The following is a 17,500-nucleotide window of genomic DNA, read 5'->3' as shown; positions in this document are numbered from 1 at the left end:
TTCACGTCTTTTGGACTGGTTCAGTTTCAAGACCAATGTAACTTTCCTATTTTATACTTTGGCTATTCTAGAATATACATGGCTATTCTACATGTTGTGAGCTTGCAAAGCTGCTAATTTTGAAAAGTAAAAAAAACTACAATAACTAAGAAAAAATGTAAAATGGAAGCCAGGTTGTATGTGGTTAAAGCTCCAGGTAAAATCTTGTCCAAATCATTTTCATGGCTCAAACGGCTGTGCAGTGTGCACACATACAGTACAAATGTGTACACACACACACACACACACACACACACACACACACACACACACACACACACACACACACACACACACACACACACACACACACACACACACACACACACACATAGGCACAAAGGCATAAAGGGAGCGTGCATAATGTCCAATTTAGCGTGGCAGCTCTGGGGGGCTGGTCATTTCTCACTTATTATTATTAGATTATGGCTGTCGACCACTTAAGCCTCTGCTCTGCCCCTTTCTGCTTGATTAATAGGAGATGACTGTAAACACAAATATTTCATAGCTGCCTTGTAAAAACACATGCTCCCATACGCATAAAAACACACATAAAATGCACATGTGCACACGTATAAAAAGCACACACACACACACACACACACACACACACACACACACACACACACACACACACACACACAAACCACGCTGGCACGCGTGTGCCCAGACACAAGAATGCATGCACAGGTGCACACACACAAACACACACATACAGACTCACGCACGCTCGCACACACACATACACACACGCACGGGTCTCTGTCCACACTAGTAAAAAATGGAATGTTGCTCTTTCTGTCTCTCCATCTCTTTCACTTGTCTACTTTCGGTTACTCCCTTGTTCATTTGAGGAATTAACTGGATTGGCTTTGTCAGTGAGTGGGTCGTGTGTTGTGTGTACTGCGTGTGCAGGTTGTGCTGCTTGTGTGCGTGTTGAGGGTATTAGAATCGGCGTGTGTGTGTGTGTGTGTGTGTGTGTGTGTGTGTGTGTGCGTGTGTGCGTGCGTGCGTGCGTGCGTGCGTGCGTGCGTGCGTGCGTGCGTGCGTGCGTGTGCGTGTGAAGTGTTGTGAGACAGCTTTATGGACAGACAAAGTGTCCCGTAATGTCGGATAGTTACGGTCCTCTCCTCCTCTTCCCAGGCATTTACCCTTCCACTCCTGTCCGTACACCTCCTCTCTCTCTACCCTTCCTCCTCTCCATAGCCTCTACTCCTCCTCTCCTCTCCATAGTCTCTACCCTTCCTCCTCTCCTCCTCTCCATAGCCTTCCTCCTCTCCTCCCCTGTAATGAGTTCTTCTTCTCTAACTCCTCTTAACATCCCATAAACACTAACTCTAATCAGTGGAAGGTATTTTATAGACAGAAGTCTGGCAGCTTGTTGTCGTTGGCGCTGATGTGTTTTAGCGTCCGTAGCGCTAACGCTCTGCTAATTCTGGAGGGGTGACGCTTCCTGTCTTTATCGCACACACAAAAACAGAAGATAAAAGATTGTTTTGGTTCAAACTTAAATGTGGGCAGATTGATTCAGATGGCTTCGCGCACAAAGCCATATGAGGGACGAGTAAATTATGTCTCTTTGTTTGGAAATGTGTAAAACAACATCTTGAACTCAAGGAGAGTAGTATTTGAGATTGAAGAAGAAAAAAGATCAAGGTCTGTGATGGTTTGTGTATTTAAGATATGTGAATTTGCTCCCCTTTTTTCAACTCCCTCCTCTTTTTATCCTATTGTTCCCTCTATTATTTGTGTGTATTATTCAACTACTACTTCTCTCTCTCTCTCTCTCCAGTCATTGCTGCTGTCCGTCCACATCAAGCGCGAAGGAGAGTCCCCCGTTGTCTCGCCTCTGTCTTCCGAAGATGCCCATCACTCTGACAGATACCAGGTCACTTACTCACACACACACACACACACACACACACACACACACACACACACACACACACACACACACACACACACACACACACACACACACACACACACACACACACACACACACACACACACACACACACACACACACACACACACACACACACACACAGTTTACTCAGCAGTCATCTCAGTCAGCAGAAGATCAGAATACTCCTATATTCAATTTAAAGCTGATGCCCTGCTTTTTCCATTAAAGGGTGATCATTGCTGTAATTTTTTACCTGAACTGAAAAACAAACTACAAATTCAGCCTAGGGTTTCACAACCCTTTAAATAACCTTAACTCAATATCTACGCTTATCTCTTCTATCTACCGTAGAGATTTGTCCAAGTGGTAATGGCGCGTGCGTGCGTGCGTGCGTGCGTGCGTGCGTGCGTGCGTGCATGCGTGCGTGCGTGCGAGTGTGTGTGTGTGTGTGTGTGTGTGTGTTTGTTTGTTTGCAAAATGCCTTTCCTGCTCAGGTTGGCAAATACCCACTAGAGTTTACCTCGAGTAATAGGGCCTAATCTCAATTACATCTCAGCACACACATGCTTGCACGACAACCCATGCACTTTTGTGTGTTTGTGCGCAACCGTGCACGCTCGCACGCTCGCTCGCACGCACGCACGCACACACGCACGCACACACGCACACACACACACACACGCACACACACACACACACACACACACACACGCCAGATTAACTCCATGGATTTAAACTGCCCTGAGGTAAATGTGTTTTACAGCATGAACTAATCCTTATTCAACGACAACCAGTGAGCTGACTAGGAAAGCATTCTTATTTACAGGCTACAGCCTGGGGCAAGAGTTGTGGGCCAGTCTCATGTCACATACTGTACACAACACTGGAACATCTGGGGGTTAACCACTTGAACCCCGGCATCCCTATTCTGGGGGACGTTCGCCAAACGTTCGCCGAAAATAGGTGGTTAAATCAAATGCCTTGCTCAAGGACACAGTTCTTATGGAAAGAGTTCTCATTCCAGTTGTAATTCTTCGGCCAGTCGGATGATTTGGTTAACCGGAATAGTGGGCCGCTGAGAACACTGGGCACCATTTAAAAAAAAACATTCTATATTTTATTTGTATATATTTTATTTGATTTTATATTTACATTTATTTTAGAAATGGGTAGCCTAATACATTATGTTTTACATTTAAATTTGTAGCATTTGTAGAAATATTGGGTCTTAATTTAAGACCCAATATGTCTACAAATGCTGCAAAATCTGTTATAGCAAGTCATTTTGGGGATAAACAAGAAGTTGATGGGTAAATTCGGTCTGATAATGATGGACCGTGAATCTTCAAATCATACATTACTTCAGACCATTTTCCAAAGCATGCATTTATTATTATTTTATTTTTTTACGTTTTGGAAATAAACTATTTAACATTGAGGTGCCCACAAGGTTTAGTCGCCCACTGGACCTGTACCCGATGATTTGTACCAGTATCCCTCTGGTCACAAGTGCAATCCCTGCCTACTTCTCTCAACCTTGTGGCCCTCCCTGACTACTGGGATGAACCATCGGTCAATGTATGCTGCAGTAGTGTTTTATTCCTATAGCTGTGATGTATCACAGGGTTAAGTGGGTCTCCCCTCCTTCACCATAAAACTGAAACTATTAAGTCCATGCAAACGTTACGCCCATACGTTCAAGATGACACAGCTCATGAAGGCCTTAGAGCCATAAAGTAGATTTTCTCATTAAGTGAAACTGCTGAAATCGCCTTATATTATACAAATGATTAAGTCAATGGTGGTTCTCTTCTCCCCCGAAAAATGTTATTTGTAGAAGACTGCTGACGTCTTCTCAATACCTCTGTGTCTCTCTCTCTCATTCCCTCCATTGGTTTGTCTCTTATACTCAGAAACTCCCTTTCTCACGCTCTCTTCACATTGCTTGTTCTAAACAGCCTTGGCCATTAGTGTATCTCTACAATGTTGTCTCTGTCAGCTGGAAACTGTTATTTTTCAGGGGGAGAGAGAGAGAGAGAGAGAGAGAGAGAGAGAGAGAGAGAGAGAGGGGCAATGAGAGGCAATGAGAGGAGATGGGTGATAGAGAGGAAAGAGGAGGGAGGGAAGAGAGGTGAACATAAGGAAAGGATGGAAGCAGAGGCGGTCTGCCTGCATGTCGAGGCTGGCTGACGGATGAGGCTGTGGCAAAGAGGAGATTGAGGAGATTGAACCATGTGCCTGGTTACTGTGGCCATTACAGCAACTACTGTTGTTTCAGTCAGCACATACAGACCCTAGATGTGCGGGCGTGCACAAAAAAAACAAGGGAGAAAAGAAGGAATTTACTCTCCTTTCTTTCCACATAGCCTAAATACTATATTATGTTTTCTTTCTTTCTTCTATCTATCTATCTATCTATCTATCTATCTATCTATCTATCTATCTATCTATATTTTTGTACAATACAATTCATGTCAATTAAGAGTGCAACAGTTTGATATAAAAGCACTATTGCCATGAGTACTGTTTAATGTTTAATCTGAACAGTAACAATTAATTTTGTTGTAGAAGAAAACAATTTGACTTTTTTTCCACAACTCATTTGATACAACCATAGACTGTAATGCAGCTCACTCTGGGCTCTGGAGCCTTGGCGTGTTGCTTCCCTCTAGCGGCCAAAGCTCGAAATGACACGAGGTCTTCCCCACTTCCTGTCACATGACCAAAACAAGCTAACATGGCGCCGGGCATGAGAGTATTCTACGATGTAGGCTCCACTTTTCAATCCTTCTCCATCCATATAGATTGATGGATACGGCGTTGCATTTACAGTAATGAACAATATCAGGAGACATACATGAGCCGTTTGCACAAGTGAGTTTGAGCGGCTAGAAGTGAGGGTTCAATGAAACTTGACAGCCCTGTAATGGAGGAGGTGCAACCCAGCAGAGAAGTAGGTTTTGTTTACAGTCCCCCACAAGCCCGTAGTATCCAATGCAATCTTACTCGGCAGAGTTATTTATATGCCTATAAACTCAAAATATTGATTTTTCACTGTCTAATGGACATTTTCTCTGTTTCCTTTCTTTCCACTTTTGCAGACATTTTTACGAGTGCGGGCAAACAGGCAAACAAGATTGAATGGTATGTATTTCATAATGTCTCTATCCTTCACATGTCAATGGGTTGTTTTCATTCATATTTTACCTGCAGTCATTATGAATGAATCATGAGGGTCATGGGAATTATGATGTGGTGTGTTCAAGTCAAGTAAAGTGAGAGATATTTGATAAATTCTCATTTTGGAAGTCAGTGAAATTGAAACACTAGTTGAAGTGAGTTGATTCTACTATTCATGCACAATAATCAGTATATATATATATATATATATATATATATATATATATATATATATATATATATATATAAAGTATACATAATACATACAGTATATGCATATTATGATTATATTAATATATGCATTCCTGTTCCATTATTTTCATCTTGTTTATTTTCAGTAGCAGTTTGGCTGCAGAAACATTACATTAAGTTTAACATTAGCCAATTATTAAGGGGAAATAAAGCAGCAGTGTTTGTGACAAATCTATAACAGGCTAAAGTAATCATATGATATGACTCTAAATACATTAACATTTAGCAATTTTCTAGATGAACAACCCACCTGACTGAATGTTTTTTGTGTGTATATTATCAGCCCATTTGTCCATTGAGAGAACCTGCACTGTACATGAACACTATTGGTTTATATCATCAGTGAAAAACAGGATAGATTGTCCCCACCTGTCAGCCTTATTACAACTCCCACAATGTGAAGTAATTTAGTAAATCTACTATTAAACGTTGTCACGAGACACATATTGTAGCACCTGGTGTTTAAAGCTGATGAATAAATAATGAAATTAATCAATAAATCAAATCAACCCCAGTCTCCCAACAAACATACCAATAGTCCTTATTATTGAGGACAAGTGATGAGAGAAATCTAATTATTACGTTCCATTGACTTGTCTCTCCTACCTGACTGGCCTCTTAGCCATGATATGTTATTATTAAGTTATTATTGTGTTGCTAAAGAAGCTTTTCTTAAGCAATATGATACCTAACACCTTTCTGAGGTTATTTCATCCAATCCCAGTGACCGAATGGACCGAAAGCTAGTCAAATGTAATCAGTATTTTGTCACCGTTTGTATGTCACAGATTGCTACAACACACAGATCACCTTGTTGCTTCTCTGTTGTCATGACTCATGCCCATTCAGTCAGAGCCCTGTGAAATGAGCCAATGTAGACTTTGTTTAAACTTCGCCCCCAGTTCCTCCCATTCTGCCCTCATCTGGAACCTAGCATCCTTCTGGGTAGGTGGGTAGGTGGGGCGGATAAGGGGGGGGGGGGGTGGCAGCCAGATCCCTGCCGGACCTAATTAACATCCCCTCTCCTCCCTCTATTTAATAACGCTCCCCTCGATTAGCGTCAGGCCCACAAACGGGTGAGGAAGAGGAGGCCTTTTTTGTCTCCCTCCTTCCATCTTCTTTCCCTGCAGTTACGGCACACATCTTGTGCCATGCTCTCCCTCCCTCCGTTCTCCTCCTCCTCCTCTCTGTCCCTGTCCAGGAATGATGCTCCCTCATGGCCTCCACTGCTTTCCCAGCCAGCTAAAAATTAATGTCCCCGCGCGCCATTTGCAGTTAAGAAAAAACGACAGAGACTTGAGGCGCTATTGCGGCTGCTCTGCTCTGTTAAATTTCTAATTATGTGCGTGTGCGTGTACAAAGGGAGGGGGCTGGCTGTGACAGGGGTATGGGGGGAGTGGTAGGGAGGATAGTAGGAAGTAGTTATGGTGAACAAGGGAGAGGAAGTGATTTTTGATTAATTGATTGAATACTTTATTAACAGTTTGGTAAAAAAGTACAGAAGGTATATTGCTAAAAGGATAACATAAAAAGCCCAGAGAGCTTGTTTCTATTGTGGTCCTGTGTATTCAATTCATCATGACATATATAGACATACAAGAAAGCATCAATACTAGGAGCAGTAAAAGGATATTTACAGAAAAACTGTGAGGGAAAGAGAGAGTATCAGAGTATAAGTGGTTATATCGTCGTCATCTAACATCGCTCAGAGGCTGTGGTAGTACTAGCTTGACTCTCTTCCCCCAGTAATGATTTAAATATCTGCTTTGTTTATCCCATAACCAAATGAGACATTTATCCCATCGTCTTCAGATGCTCATGACAATCTTTGTTTAGTACCCTCCAGGCACAGGCCTGGCTGTGACTGAGTTCTGGCCCTTCAGATGTAGTTGTTTAAGAAACCGTCAGTTGATGTAAATCCACAGTTATAATTGTGTCATATCAGGTGGAGGAGCCTATGATAATGTAGCCAGAGACAGGAGGCTGTGTTGTGTTTGATTTCATTCAGGGCACAATATTTATATTAACTAGCCTCATAGTTGCTCCCTGATTAATTAATTTAGTTTATGTCAACTTTATTTTACCAGATAGTCATTGATTGGGATTGGGGGGGAGTGGAGTATAGGTTTAGCTGTGGGGTTGCTGGGGAGAGAAGAGCAGGTTAATGAAATAAATATCGTCTCTGTCGGGTGTCCAAAACTGTTATTTTTCACGATTCAAATTCAAAAATAGTAAAAGTAGCAGATCTACAAGCTGTGGTATGATCAAGTCGGGCATCAATTTATGTTAAAACACAAACAGTTGAAATATGGAGATAAGAGGTTTCTGTCTGACAGTATACTGTATATAGTATACTGTAAAACAATGACATGGCCCCATCTCGTCCTTTATACCCAGGCTCTACTGGGGCTATCGGCCAGGGAACGTTCCCTTTTTGTAATCAATGAAAAGTGCTCCGCTGCCATCATGTCGGCATTGCATTGTGTTCGATGGATGTGTACAATTGAAACGCTGATGCCTCACACATGCAATGCTTCCACTCACATCGAGTGCATTGAAAGGATAAGGAAAAACATATTATTTTAGGGCTATAATTGTATAATGGTTGTTTTTCTGGCTATTCATTCATGTCATGAGTGAGTAGAGTTCCTAAAACATTTGTGTGTGGACAGTCCCAAAATTATGAGCAGTTGTCCAAACCAGTGTTGTTTATACTGAAGGAGAGAAATTAAAGGGATAGAGAAAAAAAGTTTTTTTTTTGGGTGAACTATCGATTAGTCACCCCATGGAGACTTGAATTCATGGTTATTTTTTTGTTTTTGTCACATTCCTAAGCCAATAATTTGATGACCAGCGGACCGGTAGGCAGCGGTTCTGGTAGGAGAAACAGACCCTTTGTGTCTCCTACCGGAACCGCTGCCGGTCATCAAATTATTGGCGACAAAAACTAAAAATATCCATGAATTCATGTCTCCATGGGGTGACTAATCGATAGAAAAAAAGTCATTTTGGGGTGAACTATCCCTTCTAAGGCAAAAAAAAGTGTTGTTGGCCCTGTAGCCCAATTTGTTGTGGTTAACCCATATCTCTCTCTCTCTCTCTCCCTCTCATCATGTCCTTCCATCCCTTCCTTCTCTCCTCCATCTCTCCCTCTCTCTTCTCTCAGCTCGCATAGGCAAGATGAAGAGGAGGAAACCAGAGGATGGGGGGCAGGTATGTCCTCTGTGCAACGCCCCGTTGGCTGGGAGTGAGGAGGATATGAGTAGACATGTGGAACAATGCCTCATCCAGGTAGTGACACAGCCGGGCTCAAACCCCCGCCTACCGACACACCCCGGAACAACCTATCGACTCCTCTCTTCCTGTGTAGATGCTGACCAATCACCTCCTCTGTAGACTAGACACCGACAAATCACCTCTTTACTTCCTGTAGTTTGGTGCTTCTCAAAGTTGGGGTCCAGGGACTCATAGGGTTCCTTGAGGGTTGTTCTAAATTGACCCTTACAATTCTGTAACTCTGACAGTGTACAAATGGAACCAAATTCCATTTGTATACTGTCAGAGTTAAGGAGGGGGTCCTTGAAATAAAGAAAGTTTGAGAACCACTGCTGTAGTTGTAGCTCACACGGCGCCTCGAGCCAATTGCCTCCCCTGTCTCTCTCTCTCTCTCTCTCTCTCTTTGTTTTTCTCCAATCTTTCTTATAGATTTTCATCAGTGTCTTCCTCAGCCTTGTTTCTTGAGCAAATTACAAGTTGCTTAACTGCTGATGATCATCAATCACCAGTCACCACTATCTTACCTCCATGCCCCTACTGATTGCTGACCATCCCAATAGTTGTAGAATTTTACTAACCTCCACTAGATCGAACGCTTCTAATAATGAACTGTCATTATCAATTGATAACTGCTGAAACGTGAAATGAGCCCTGAAAACCAGGTGTTTCATGCTAATTGAATTCAGCCACGATTTTGTATCATACTGTTGCTGTTTTGTACAGTAGTTATACTATGATTGTTTTAAAGTTGAACAAATGAGAGGACAGTAATAGAGCATATATATCTAGTCTGACATTGAATTAACTTTTGTGTAACACGTGTGTGTGCTTTTCTTTGTGTGTGTGTCAGCGTGAGGGTGCGTTCGGCGACGACGATTCAGCAGACGGAGAGAATGGGCGGGGCTTTGAAGAGTATGAGTGGGCGGGGCAGAAGAGGATCAGAGCCACTGCTCTGCTGGAAGGAGGCTTCAGAGGTACACACACACACACACACACACACACTCACAGTAGCCACGAATGATCTCAGTCATTTGCACGTTGTGTTGTGAGCTTGTAGATAAGCTATTTTCAGTTAGATTTTTTACTCAAATCTTTGCCTCTGGAGGTCCCTGGCACAAAATATTTTTGAGATGGGGTTCCGCAGCCAAATACATATAGCTTTGGGGGTCCTTGACATGATTTTTTTTTTTTAGAACCACTGCTCTATCAGTCTTCCTCCATGTCCGTCCCTCCCCTCTGTCCTTCATGTCATTCAGTGGTAGCAGTGTTAGTTTTCAGAGGGTGTCCAAGGTGCTATAATGGTGGTACTGGTCCTTCAGGTCCTCTGGGTTAGACAGGGGTCAGACTGACTCGGCACGGCACGGCCCTCTTAGCAAGGGGAAGGAAAACACATTTAGCCGGGCGATTGACCTAGTGGTCTGCACCGCGGTGGGTGGATGGGGGTTGGTGACTCTTGTGTGTGCGTGTACGCGCATGCATGCACACATCGGTCCTGGAATGCAATTATAGGGCTGGACCCGTGAGCCGGTCGCTGGGGAGCATGGATGCTGCTCTCTGACACACACGCACGCACACATGCACATACAAGCGCATCCATGCACACGCACACAATGTCCCTACAATGTTCCATCTCTTTCTCACTTTCAGTTTCTTTTGCTTTCTCTCATGAAGTGCTTTGTGTTGTGTTTAAGCTCTTAACGTGCAGTGACACTTTGGTAGAGGTTTTGGGTTGTGTAGTTACCTTGCCATGATGTAACTCCAAATATTGTCAAGATAGCTTCAATAGTTGCTCTGTTGATTAGACTTTTATATACTTTTATAGTCTCCTCACTGACTTAACAGTCCAAGGTGAAAAAGTAATGAGCTGTTGGATGTGTCCACAAAAATACAGCTTTTTATCCCTTAGATGTACAGTTGTTGGTAGAATGTGGAGCTGGTTATGTAACGGTAATACCCGATGATCATTATTTAGGAGAAAATAGGCCTGTGGCACTCCAACTTTAACAACATTGAACTAACAATGCCTTAAAGTCCAGTGTATGTTTGTCTCGTAGTCAGTGCTTTGTGTGTGTGTGTATGTGTGTGTGTGTACATGAAAGAGAGAGGGAGAGAGCGATGGCCCCTCAAGGTGTGCTCAGAAGGACCTAAAGAGTTCTTCTCTTCTCTAAGAGGCTCTTTTCAACTCTCTGGGCTCCTCTCCTTTCATCTGTCCCACCTCTCCTCTCCCAGTTCGATCTGTTAAACACACACACGCATAAAGAGACTCACCTGCTCCCATGTCTCTCGCTCTCTGTCACCCGCTGAAAGCCAGCCAGCGAGAGAGAGAGAAAGAGACAGATCGATGTTTAAATCTCAACCTGGTAAAGAGCAGAATGTCTTCCTCTCCTTTCCTCTCCTCCGTCTCATCCATCAGTCCATCCATCCATCCCTTGTTCCCGGGCGTCTAATGAGCAGACGGAACCCTTCTGCTGTACTCTGATAGGGAGCCTTTAGAGAACTCAGGTGGCCTGAGGAGACATGCACACACACACACTAAAGAGACATTGAACTGGCTGAAAACACTTTCTAATTGTAAATCTAACTCTAAACATCTTTTTAACCATAAAACAACCATTTATCTTGTGAGGACCAGGAAAATGGCAATGTCTTATTTCTCAAATTCTACTATACTTGTGGGGACGTTTTGGTTCCCGCAAGTATAGGAATAGAAGCACACACACACACACACACACACAACACACAGCCAGAACACTCAGAAGGCGGATTTGTCTGGAAAGCTCCTCAGTGGTTCAAACGCTTGCGGCTGGGCTGAATCCATCCAGGCCCTGGAGAGAGGCCGGCGGATTGGGGGAGGGAGGGAGGGATTGTCAGATGCTTAGGTGGCCGATGGGGGGTCTATCCCTCTTTTTGTGAAGTGCCACCATCCTTCTCTTTCCCTTTGACAGAGCTGGGAATAAAGGCAGAGTGGGACCAGGCAACCTTTCGGGGGTGGGGGGGGGGGGGGGGGGGGGGGTGTCAGGCTGTCTGGCTGGGGAGAGATCGAACGAGCTCGGTTTGTGATTCAACTCTGTGTGTGTGTTTGTGTTTGAGGGGAGAGCTGCATGCATCTCCAGGCACTTTGCAGAGGCCTCGAGAGCAGCAGCAGAGCCCAGACTGAGAACACACTCTGTCCGCCTTTCCTTGGCTTGGTTGATCTGTCTGTCTGTCTGTCTGTCTGTCCGTCCGTCTAAAGTGAAAAGTAACACATTTAAGCTGTTCCATGATCAGCTGTATTATAATGTGCATGTGTGCATTTCAAAAGAGTCCTTTTTTTAATTTCATCATCTCTGTCGGGTGGAAACATCAAATGTCCAAAACTGTTACTTGTTAGGAGTCAAATTCAAAAGAATCAAAAGTAGCAGACCTACAAGCTCAAAACGCGTTGCGCCTCGTCTCTAGCTTGCAGATCTTCTACTTTTGATGCGTCTGTGTGACGCTGTAGAATGATCATGTAGGGCATTAATTTACAAAAAAAACACAAAAAAGTTTGAATGTGGAAATGAGAGGTTTCTGCCCGATGGCAACGATTTTATAACTCCATCTACGTCGTGAGCGCAACTACATGAGTGATCTGTCCATCCCACAACATCAGCACAGACAGACAGACAGATCTTCACACTGATGGACAGATCTCTGGGTGTGATAACAGGACGGGGATAAATGGGCAGAGAGCTTCAGAGAGGCACAGAGAGGGATTATGGCTGGTTAAGATGGCCCAGGGGGATATGAAATCTCCTCCTTTGTAAACAGCACTTCAAACATGTCCCTCTCGCGTCTTTGTCTCCCCCGTTTCTCCATCTCTCGCTCTCTGTCTGTCTGCCAGGCTCCCCCCCCTCTCTCTGAACTGTGAGCGACAGAACGCTAGTACAGTGACCTGTGACCCTCCTCCCTGTTTCCCCGTGCGCGCTGATAATTGCTACGGCAACGGGGTGCGTGGGTGAGGTCAGCCTATTGGTTCGATCCCAGCCGCTCCGACAGCTTCCCTTTGATCCTGCCCTCCTCCTGTAGATGGTGACGGAGCGCGTCAACGCCAAGAAACATGTCAACGCGGCACGGAACACGTGTAGCTAGCTGGCAATGTCGAGAGTCAGACATGTTTGAAGAGAGGTTATGGTAATGAGAGATGCAAGCGGAGATGCCATTTAGGAGTTTGGCCATTTGTGTGTGTGTGCGCGCTGGTACACGAGTCAAGAGATTTAGTCATGTAGGAACAAAAATGAAGAACAGAGATCGAGAGTAGTTCACCACTTAAAGCCTACAGTATACTTAGATGACCGGGTTCCTCCAAGGCTCTGCACTAGGTTAGGAGGTCCACACTGATTTTCCATTTACACCAAATCTCTTTGCCCGAAAACAGCCGATCTTCAAGCTTGTAGATTGGCTATTATATGGGATTTTTTTCCCCAAGATTAGGGACGCTGTAGGGATCCAGTAGAAGGAAGACAAGAGAGGATAAAGGGATGGGAAGAAAAGAGAGGATAAAGGGAAGGAAAATGATAACGGAGAATATAAAAAACTAAGGAAGAGAATAGAAGTGAAGAAAGGAAAGGCGTATAAGAGGGGGGAAAACCACAGGAAAGGAGGAGCGAGAGGAAGAGGGGAGTGTGCATCAGCGTGCATAATGTGAGTGAAAGGCAGTTATAGTGGGGCTGACCTTTCCATGGCCAGATTAGATTGGCCTGCCAAGACTGCTTAGAGGGACAGATAGTAGCACTGGGAGCGTGCACGGCACACACATGCACACACACACACGTGCGCGCGCCAAGACCACACCACATATATTACTCCCTACACATGACAGGCAAAGTGAAGACCACGCAATGACCCGATCACAGCCATGTATGGTAGCGTGCACTCGAACCCACCAGGTTATCCAGGTGTGTGAGTTAAACCGTACTTATTTGTCTATAAAGAAAATGTCTGTCGTCTGAGGTAGAACGGTTTACCACTGTTTAAATGATCTTCTCTAGGTGTCTGTCTTGCTGTGAAGTCCAGTTTCACAATAAGAGCAGAATGTATATCTATCTCCAAATAAAAAACTTTGTAATTCTGTTACTGTACCTACCTATAAGTAAGGCTTTTTATGTGGTGGTTACCCCTAATGTATGAAGAGATTTATTTTGTCCTTTTGAATAAATAAGTAAGAAATTCAAGCTTTCTTGAACGACATGAAGCATTTTTATTCATAATTCATGGTAACGTACATGTTTGTACAACAAATGGTAAAATTCCTTTACCTGTCTGTTTTGTGTTTATGTCTGTTTGTTTTTTGTTTAAAAAAAGGAAGCTATCCATGTCTGAACAGAAATGTATAAACATAACCTGTGCTTCACAATAAAAAGATTTGAAACAGAAAAAAAAAAAAAAAAAAGTAAAATTCCAATATATCAAAATGGATATACCTACTCAGTCCTTGACAAACATATTCGCTAATGATGGGATTCCACAACAACAAAGGGAAGACTTTTTGTCGCATTTTTGCTTTAGCATATTGTATTGTACAATATTGTTCTCATTTTCAAATATCTATTTTTCTCACAAGACATATCTATGAAATGAAACTCGTGGAAGTACAGTATATAATTACAATTTAAGATTGTTCTCATATTCTTACAATTCTCTTAATCCCTAAACCAGAACTAGTACATCTTAAAACTAGATTTGTATCCTTAGCCAGCATCATCCACCATTCTCTCTCCACCCAATACAACTCAGCTCCTCCCAGTGGTCTAACCAAGACCCCCCACCACCAGCCCCTTCTCCCTGACCACCTAGCCACAGCATCCACAGGTTGATCAATTGATTAGATTAACAATGATTTCTCTCTCTCTCTCACATTAGTGGTCAGGAGTCATCTGTCTACCCTGTTCGGCCAGCCATTTTGGTCACTCGTTCACTTCAGATTGATGAAAAGCTCTGCGTCGTTCACAACTTAACACCTGTGTTGCTCTGCTCGCCTGGTTGGGTTTACCGGTGCATTCTGGGAAAGATGGTGTCTCTTGTGGTCTGTTAATTGGGTTTTTTCGTGCGTGTCATGCATTTTCACCTGACTAAACCATCGAGATCCACAAACAATGAGCTGACCATACAGTTCCTTAAGGGTGATTACTACGTAGTTGCGTGCTGCTGTCGCGCACAGAAATCTACAAGCTCACAACGTGTCGTGCTGTGACACGTTGTGAGCTTGTATATCTGCAATTTTGTGAGCTTGTATATCTGCAATTTCTGGTGTGCGACACCGGCACGCAACTACGTTACACATCCATGCTTTGGCCTCACGTTCATCCTGACAGAATGAACCCTGTTCTACTGTAGTTACGTCCACATACAAGACAACATTTTTACGTACTGTATCAGTACCTGTGCCTTCTGAGCGTATGCATTAAGTTGTACCCCGAGAAGCTCTAAGTCAGATTTACGCAGCGCGGCCATTGTTCCCATATGTTCCCCTCGGCCACCGGGACCAAATAAAAGTTAAAAGGTCCTTTTTATTTGAACAATAAAAACCATGGGCCAGTTGTAAAAGTGCTCAGCATTGCTGCCGTGTTTTATCCCCTCCCTTTTCATGACAGCTTTTAGTCCATCAGTGCTTAGTCTCTCTGTTCCTTCCTCTACACACCCCCCCCCCCCCCTCCTTTTTTCTCCAGTGGATTGAGGGATGAATTAAGGAGAGGCAGAGCAGGGTTGTAAACGTTGAATCCCAGAAGATCCGCCAGAAGGAAAAGGTCCAATTTTGGCGAATTGACACAAGAATGTCAACGCAGTGAGAGCTGCTGCCGTTGGAAGTCTAGTCCGCAAACCAGTAGAGTACCTGAATAAGATGTCTATCGACTGATGCTAGGCCTGTGACACACACACACACACACACACGTCCAGACAGACCATACTAGTCCAGTGGAGCGCTTGTAGGAATTGGGGCAGGTGTAAATAAGATGGCTGTCAGACCTGTCACTGGTTCACATGTGTGCGTGCGACACACACACACACACACACACTGTGTGCATGCACTGTCGTGCAGTTGGATAGACAGCCCGACCACATACACACATGTGCCTTGCAGACAGGACGCAAGTGACAGATGGACACGCGCACAGGCACAGGTCTTAAGTGACAGATGGACAGGCTCACACACGTACAGAAAAGGGGAGAGAGAGGCAACCCCTACGTGATGGACACACGCACACAGCTGTCCGTGCAATTAAGTACAGCTGAAACAAAGAGTCAGGCAATGGTGAGGTTTTTCTGAACACACACGTGTGTAATAGATAGGCAAACATGTCTGACTTCATCAGTTCATTTGTTGGTTCTGTAGAAGAGCCAAAACGACAAATACTGCATATGGTGCGACTTTTTTCCTCCTATTTTTGACTTCAGCAGTTCACCAGAGGTTTAATCTGCCTTCCTTTTCTTAGCTTTTTCGATGCACAATATGAAACCGTGGATTGTTATTTAAAATGGTCTCTCTTTCGCCCCTCTCCTCAGGAACAGGCTTTGCCATGTGCAGCACCAAGGAGAGCGGTGCAGACAGCGACGCCGACCTGGACGTGGACGGTGACGACACCCTGGAGTACGGCAAGGCCCAGTACACCGAGGCCGACATCATCCCCTGCTCAGGGGCCGGAGAGGACCAGGGAGAGGCCCGGGAGAGGGAGGCCCTACGTGGAGCCGTACTCAAGTACGCAACAACACACCACAATGCATTATTATTAGGTTGCTGTCGGCAGAAACCTCCCATCTCCATATTTAAACTTTGTGTGTTTTTTCGTATATTAACGCCATATTACAGCGTCACTCAAAAGTAGCAGATTTGCTACTTTTGCTATTTTTACATTTGAATCCTGAAATCATATGTAAAGTGTCATGCTAACTTTTTTTGTTACTCTGTGCTATATACATAAAATTTACTTTACTATATAGTAAGGTCGATTTTATATCTTATGCTAGATGTACTATAGGTTATAAGCCTATAGAATAGTGCAGTTAGACAAACTTCTAGCTGTATTTTACATTTTATATCTCACTCCAACGTGTGTGTGTGTGTGTGTGTGTGTGTGTGTGTGTTCGTTCCAGTGGCGGGATGCCTTCCAACAGGATAACACCAGAGTTCTCCAAATGGTCCAACGATGGTGAGGATTGTAAAATGACACACTTAACTCAAAGACACTACACACGTTTAACATAAACACTGACACACACATTTAATACAAAGACACACACATTTAAACAAAGCCACACACTGAAGACAAAATAACTCCAAAAGTCCAAAACAAACACGGATTGAACCTTGATGCATTTAAAATTAGAAAACGATTTGTCGCATCCTGGAAATAACAGCCTTGCATCACAGCTGGAAGGCTTTTCAAAAAACAATGTTTTTAAATGTGACAGGCTCGTGTGTGCAAAATGTTATACCAAGCTACTGTACTTACTACCATATAGATGGATCATAGTGCACTTCAGTTTTTAAATCTCAGTGTATATATTCAGTAGCCAGTATTAGACATCATAACCACTCAGGTTGTACTGTCCAGTCTGTCCGACTAGCCTTAGAAAAGCTAAAGAGAAAAAGGGCATATCATGAATCTTGAGAATCTCTTGACACTCTAGTCATGTGAGATCACATCAGTTCTTCCTTAGAGACAGTTGTTAGAGTTGCCGTGCCATAATATATGGAATTGTCAACCGGTGTGTGTGTTTTGTGCCTCCAGAGATGCCGTCAACCAGCAACGGAGAGTGCAGCAAGACAGACCCCAACACCCCTTCATCATCCTCCTCTTCGTCCTGCAACGCCCCACGCACCTGTAA

The sequence above is a fragment of the Gymnoscopelus microlampas genome (genome assembly GCF_963454915.1).
Source record: "Gymnoscopelus microlampas genome assembly, chromosome: 5".
NCBI lineage: Eukaryota > Metazoa > Chordata > Actinopteri > Myctophiformes > Myctophidae > Gymnoscopelus > Gymnoscopelus microlampas.
This window is presented reverse-complemented; position numbering follows the sequence as displayed.